The sequence below is a fragment of the Ochotona curzoniae genome, unplaced genomic scaffold (genome assembly GCF_017591425.1).
Source record: "Ochotona curzoniae isolate NIBS_2020 unplaced genomic scaffold, NIBS_Ocur_1.0 contig_66, whole genome shotgun sequence".
NCBI classification, from domain to species: Eukaryota; Metazoa; Chordata; class Mammalia; order Lagomorpha; family Ochotonidae; genus Ochotona; species Ochotona curzoniae.
In genome coordinates this window covers 14,613,169-14,619,168 of record NW_024466512.1, presented here as the reverse complement: position 1 = coordinate 14,619,168, position 6,000 = coordinate 14,613,169, and positions in this window count along the sequence as shown.

Genomic DNA, 6,000 nt, shown 5'->3' with positions numbered 1-6,000 from the left:
GGAAAAAATCTGCTGCATACAGAATCTTTGGAAGGCTTGGGAGAATTGGGCCAGGGTTTGCCCTGGGCAGCTTTTAGGAAATTGGAGAAGGCTGGAACCTCTGGATGCTGCTGCTTGGGCATTCTCAGCTGCCTAGATCCCTAAAATGGTGATCAGTGGGAGCTACCCAGAGGCTACTGCCAATCCCAGTTCTTCCAACTGCCTGAGTGGACAGCAATGCACCCTCTTCTCTTCTATGCTTCTAAATTTATGTGAGTGTTTCAGTGGGTCCTAAATCAGAGCTCTGCTGACAATAAAGGTCAAGAAATGTAGTTTTGAGGCATCTAGCCTTCTAGCCTCAGTGGAGCTTCAGAGAAAAGACATAGAGAGAAAGTGCCCAAATGGAAGACTCTTTCAATGGCATTCACAATTTGGGATGTAGGTGTCTTTTTTAGCCTGGGTCTTCTTAACAAGCAGGTATTCTCTAATGAAAAATATCAACCAATGGTTTCCCCAGGGATCTATTAGAATTTCTCTCCCAAGCTTTGAGGGTGGGTGTTATTTTGGAATAGCTTTTGTGGTCCCTTATGATAAGTATGAAATTACATGCAATAATCAGCAGAATCAATCAAGTCCTTAATTATTTACACGACTCATTTCTTTTTGAACTTGTGAAAGTCTTTATCCGGCTGTTACTATTCCCATTTCACAAATACAACTGAGGGGTTGAGAGTTTAAAGTTGGGTACTCAAAATGTGCAACTACAGTTTGGGGAGCTGAGCTCAGATCTAAACTACTTTAAAAAATATTCATGTATTTTTCTTTAAAAAGCAGATAGAGAAGCAGAGATAGAGAAAGTCTTCCAAATTCTAATTCACAAATATTGGCAGTGGCCAGAGTTGAGCTGATCTGAAACTGGGAGCCATAAGCTTATTCTAGGTCTTCCATGTGGGTGCAGGGACCTGAGGCTTTGGACCATCCTCTGCTGTTTTCCCAGGCCATAAGCCAAGAGTTGGATAGGAAGTAGAGCAGCGGAGACTCGGACCTGTGTCCATATGGGATGCTGACTTCACAAGGTGGAGGATTAGCCTGATGGGCCATGACACTGGCCCCGAACTTGACTTTTTGACTGCTTCAGAATCCTCGAGTCTGTCAGCACACACTCCAGTCAAATCTTGGTCAGTCACAGGATATGGATGAAAGGATGGCTGGGATCATGATGACCTGGCAGGATGGAGGCTGGCACTCCATCATGGCTGCCAGTGAGTTCTCAGGATGGTGTAGAAATGACTAGCAGATCTAGAGAAGGAAGCAGCAGAGATGAGAAAACAGGTGCTGCTTTCATGGAAGAGAGTGGGATTTCTCCATGTGGTAGAAGGCAAGCAGGAGATCATTAAAATGGATGAAATCATGGTGGCCCCTCACGGACAGTGGTAGAGGGGAGCTACTGAGGCTGGGCTCACCTGGGGGAGCTCAAGGGTGCCTGTTCTTATTTAGACAAGCGGTGAGGGAAGAGGCAGGCTCTTTCTCAGAATGCTTTCCTAGGATGCTAGTCATAATGGAGGTGGGACCAGCTGTGGTCAGGCTGGAAGCACAGGTCGCAGCAGCATCCAGGGGGAGCTGGGGTGGAAGCTACAGCAGGGTTGTTTAGAGTCCACTCAGCTCCATCACTTACCCTAGGCCAGGCGAGTCATTCTGATCATGCACCCCACTGCCTCAAATCAGCTCCTGCCCCTGCCATGGCTTTCCACTGTCTTCAGGATGGTGGCCAACAGCACCTCCACTTTTTAAAAAGTTTTGTTTTTAATTCTTGTTTTCCATTTTAAGTTTTGTAGGAGGTTTATTTTCTCGTCATAAAAAAGAAAATGGAGTTTGATTCAGTGGTTCAATTGACTAACCCTCACCTTTCAAGCACTCGGATCCCATGTGGGCGTTGATTCATGTCCACTTTCCATCCAGCTCCCTGCTTATGGCCTAGGAATGAGAGGAGGATGGGCCAAAACCGTGGGACCCTGCGCCTGTATGGGAGGCTAGGAGGAGCCTCTTGGCTCCTGCCTTCAGATTGACTCAGCCCTGGCTATTGTGGCTATTTGGGGAGTGAACCAACAGATGGAAGGTCTTTCTCTCTGTAGATCTGCCTTTCCAATACAAATAAATTAATCCTTGAAGATATTTTTTTAAAATGAAATGTCCTTTGCAACTAAATGGTTGCAACTAGGAACCATTATGTTTAGTGAAATAAGCCAGTCCCCAAAAAGAAAAATGTCATGTTTTCCTTGTCTGTGACTGCAAATACATGGAGTGCAGAATGCAGCTTGTAAGGAGTGAGAGTAATATTCCGGGGTTTGTATTGCATACCACCTTCGTTTATACACGCAAGGACAGTAGGTTTTCGCTTTGTTTTTGTACTTTGTGCTTATTACTATTTTCTACTTTCCAGATCTCTGTCTAATCAAGTATTAAATCTGTCATGGTGAAATGAAATGAAAGTGTGCTACTGTAAAAACTATTAAAAATAAAGAAGGAAGGAAGGAGGGCGAGTGGCAAATTCAGACAGGGTGGGGGTTGGATGGGAAGTTATCAGGAAGCTCCCAAATATGTGTTGCGATATGAGGTTTGTTCTCTTTATGTAAGTGAATAAATTAAAACTAAGTCACTTTTAACATTCAAAAGAACAAATTCTATAGTTCATCTCTAGAAAATGCAAATACTTACCTTGTTTTGCAGTCAACAATTTACAAGCATTGAATGTCAAAAATATTTATTTATTTGAAAGGCAGAGCAACAGAGAGAGAGGGAGAGAGGTAAAGAGGAAAGGAAAGGGAGTCCGGTGCAGTGGCCTAGCAGCTATAGTCCTCACCTTGAACGCTCCAGGATCCCATATGGGCACCGGTTCTAATCCTGACAGCCATGCTTCCCATCCAGCTCCCTGCCTGTGTGCTGGAAAAGCATTTAAGGATGGCCCAAAGCCTTGGGACCCTGCACCCACATGGGGGACCCAGAGGAAGCTCTGGGCTCCTGCCTTCAGATTGGCTCAGCTCCAGCTGTTGCGGCCACTTGGGGAGTGAACCATTGAATGGAAGATCTTCCTCTCTGTCTCTCCTCCTCTCTGTATATCTGCCTTTCCAATAAAAATAAATAAATCTTAAAAAAAAGAGGAAAGGAAAGAAAGTAAGGGTGGGCTAGGGAGGGGAAGGAGGGAGGGAGGGAGACAGAGAGAGAGGGAGACACACAGAGAGAAATCTTCCCTCTGCTGGTCCACTCTCCAGATGGCTAGAACTACTGGGACTGGGCCAAGATGAATCCAGGATTCTAGAATTCTATGCAGCTCATGGATGTAGGGCCCAAAGGACCGACATCTGCTTTCCCAGGTGCATTAGCAGGGAGCTGGACTAGGAGCGGATCACCCAGGGCCTGGACCCCTAACCACAGCACTGTATGGCACTCATGGCTTTCTCACTTTGACACAATATCCCAACTGAGGGTGCTGCCATCATTGAGGAGTGGGGCTGTTGCACCAGCCAGGCTAATAACTTGTTCTTGCCTAACTCTGGCTGGCTGCAGTGCTAGACAGAGATATTGGCCAACTTTTTACCTTCAAGAGGATTCGGTTTGTGCAAATATTTTTTTAGTGCGATAAATTGGTGAGTGGGATGAGCATTGTCCTTTGGACTTCTCTGTGTCAAATAGTTCATTTGATTCGAAGGTAGCCGCTGAATACCATAAAATCCCATAATGTTACTTAGAGAAATATGCAGGCAATATTGCTGATTCCCTTGCTGGAGCAGATACCTACTAAATGGCACCAAATGGTGTTGATTAGCAGAGAACAGGAAGAAATGTGGTTTGAAAGAACCCAGGAGGAAGATGGGAGTAAATGTTCTAGACTGCCAGGAGAAGCCGGCAGGAGAGAAGTATTTTGTGATTGACTCACAGCCTGCCCTGTCATGGGGGTCTGCGCCTCTCTTGGTTTAGTTTGCAATTCTGCAAAAGTAGATCTCAGGATAATTTAATGCAAAAGCAGCTTATCTTTTAGACAAACTTAGGAATTACCAGGAGGGAGTTGGGCATGTAGAAGGGAATTCCACAAAAGCTGATGAATGAGACCACGGTGGATACAGGGCTCAGTCCTGAGGTGACTCCTTGAGAAAGCATGCCACATGTTTCACAATTGTCCTTGTGCCAACACTGAGAAGTGAAAGAGCTAGAGCATTTCTCATAAGCCCCTTCGCTGGTGGAGAATTGCCCCGGAGGGTTAATGCCCCAGCAGTTGTGGCTTCTCCATGTGGTAGTTCCAATCCCGGTATTCCACCATGCAGTCTCTATGACTGGGGCTTGGGGGACAAAGCGCCAAAGTCAGTCTCCAGTTAGCTTCTATATCCCTGGGGTCCCCTTTTAATGGGTACATTCAGCAGTCACTGTTGTGAAAAAGATTTTGTAGGAGTCACCACCCAGGGGATTCCAGTGTGTTTTCTGGTTCTGTTGCTTCATGAGGTCATTTTGGAGCTTGGGTGTCTTGAGGCAGTACACAATGGGTTGAGAAAGGGGATTTTCCCCTTGAGTTTCCTGAGGGTTCCTGCAGAAGATACAGGGAAGGCATGAAAGAGTGGTGCTGTCTTGTCTTAGTAATTCTAAATCCCTTCAGGACTGATTTCTCTGAAAATTCTGACTTTTTTGGGACAGAGGTGGGCAAAAAAGAAAAGCAAAAAGCAAAAAGTAAAAAAAGAAAATGTGAAGCCATAGCTAAAACCCCTTACCTTGGCTTCGGTTTGTGGTTTAGAAAGAGAATGCAAGATCCTGAATTAAGCTCTGATAATCAGCTCACAGCAAAGTGGTTTATCTTTCTCGTGTACCCTTACCTAGTGACTGCCAGAATGGGTGTCCACCAACATTTTGTGTGGCAGTAGGCAACACCAGGGAATGGCTTGTGCTCCGTCTGCAGTGCTTCAGTAACTTCTGATGGGGGTTATTCAAGGCAGCTGGGTAGGCTGAAGTAGCTTTCCATTAAGCACCAGTTCTGCCAGGCACCATGTCTGTTTGAATGCCACCCCATGAAGACTTAGACCCTTCATACATAAACTTGAAGGTGAAGCATTCCCTTCCTGCTTAAGAGCTTGCCCTCTTCCATCTGAGGACTGACAGGTGCCTGCCTGGCATGCTGCCTAGGGAGGTGAGCTGACAGAGTACATGGGGAGGCAGTGAGGAGTGTGATTTGGTGAGAACTATGGAGGTGGTTGTGGGACTTCTCACACACACATAGTGATCAGCATCCCAAGGAGGGATCTGTAAAAGCTGACTCAGGATTAGGTACAGACCTTCTAGAAGGTTGTTTGGTTTAGGGATGCAGTGGTGGCAGCCTGGTAGCAGCAGGACTGTGCCTTGAGGCTCCCCGAAGCATGAATTAGTTTTCAAGCAAGAATGGGATAGTGTGTTTGCTAGTGCTTTTCTCTGAGCTTTAGAATCTTTTTTTCCCCCTTGCATTAAGTATAGTCTTGTAGATGGCTTGTACTATACAAGAGGCTGAAAATCCTGCTCAGTTTCTGCTTCACTAAAATTTGGGGGTCATCCCTGTTTTCAAAAATTTCTCCTGCCGTTTGGCATCTTTCCTCCACTGACTATCAGCTGTCAGTCTCAGTGGCTGCATTAGTGTAGTCTGTTTTATAAACATCACTCAAAATGGGAAAAAAAAGAAACCAAATGACTCATTTGAGAGAGCAAAGGAGGTCAGTGATAAATCCACAAGCCTGCAGTGTGGCTGGACCTGGGGTTCAAGTGCTGCTTTGAAGTTCTCCCTTCTCTCCACCTCCCTGGCTCTGTTTCCCCTGGCATGTTGCCTCAGTTTGCAGGTAGTCTTTCTCCATTTGGAAGGGAGGATGCCCTCTGTCTGGCCAACCAGAATCTCCAGAAGGAGGAAGGCTGATCACTCCTTGTGCTTGTATTTCCATTTCCAGGTAAGATTTGTTTCAGCTGCCCTGAGATCATATGCCTATGCTGGAATCAGTAGCTAAGGCTGAGAGTTGG